Source organism: Octopus bimaculoides, chromosome 15, assembly GCF_046866305.1.
Source record: "Octopus bimaculoides isolate indiv1 chromosome 15, ASM4686630v1, whole genome shotgun sequence".
Taxonomy (NCBI): Eukaryota; Metazoa; Mollusca; class Cephalopoda; order Octopoda; family Octopodidae; genus Octopus; species Octopus bimaculoides.
The window spans coordinates 46,091,383-46,092,489 of NC_142942.1; positions in this window are offsets into that span (position 1 = coordinate 46,091,383).

The window sequence follows — 1,107 nt, forward strand, 5'->3', positions numbered from 1 at the left end:
TCTTCCAGCACCCTTCCTTCTTAACACGGGGTTTTAAAAGCCAAATATTTTCGGATTGGAAATTAAACCTAACATTTAATGGCTACTTTAGTTTATCTGCCCCGGAAAAGTTTAAAAAAAACAAAAAAAACTCGACATCTTCTGTGAGACTTGAACTCATATGAACGTTAACATTACAAAGCATTTATTTAATTCAGTAATTTCCTGTCTCCGTTAAATATAAATATGTTCCCAAATAAAATATATCGACGAAAAAAAAGAAATTAAAATCTAGTTAAATAAAAAAAAACATTGATTTCAAGGGAAAGAACTATGTTTAGAGTTATTTCCCTTGAAATCAGTTTTTATATTTAAAAAGAAATCATTTTTACAAGATAAACCCGTCTGTTTTAATCACATTAAGAAAATGGATTAAGATTAATCACGTAATTTATTATTATTGTATGTTCGCAAATTACCAATTAAATTTTAAAGAGTTCCTGTTTTAATTAGGAAATTTTATCGAAATACTTTATTTGTACATTGCGTGTGTGTGTGTGTGTGTGTGTGTGTGTGTGTGTATGTATGTATGTATGTATGTATGAAGAAATTTAGTTGAATGAATCGACCCCAGTACTTATTATCTTTTTGTAAAGCCTAGTACTTGTTCTATCGGTTTCTATTACCGAGCCGCTAAGTTATGGTGTCGTAAACACACCAACACCAATTGTCAGACGGTGGCTGAGGACAAAAACGCAGACACATACACAGACACACGCACCCACACACACACACACACACACACACACACACACACACACATACACTGACAGACAGACACACACATATATATGTATATATATACGACAGGCTTCTTTCAGTTTCCGTCTACCAAATCCCCTCACATGGCTTTGGTCGGCCCGAGACTATAGTAGATTATAGGCAAATTTACTTACAATCTCAAGAAACGGCTGTCATTTTCTGGGGAAAAGAGAATCATGGCTCTTAAGGCAATAGTAGAAGAGAGTTGAGACCTCTAGGCAAATAAGTACATTGGGGCCTATAGTATCTAATGACAGCAAGCTATAAGTCCAAGATGCCACGCAGTGGGACTGAACTCGGAACCAT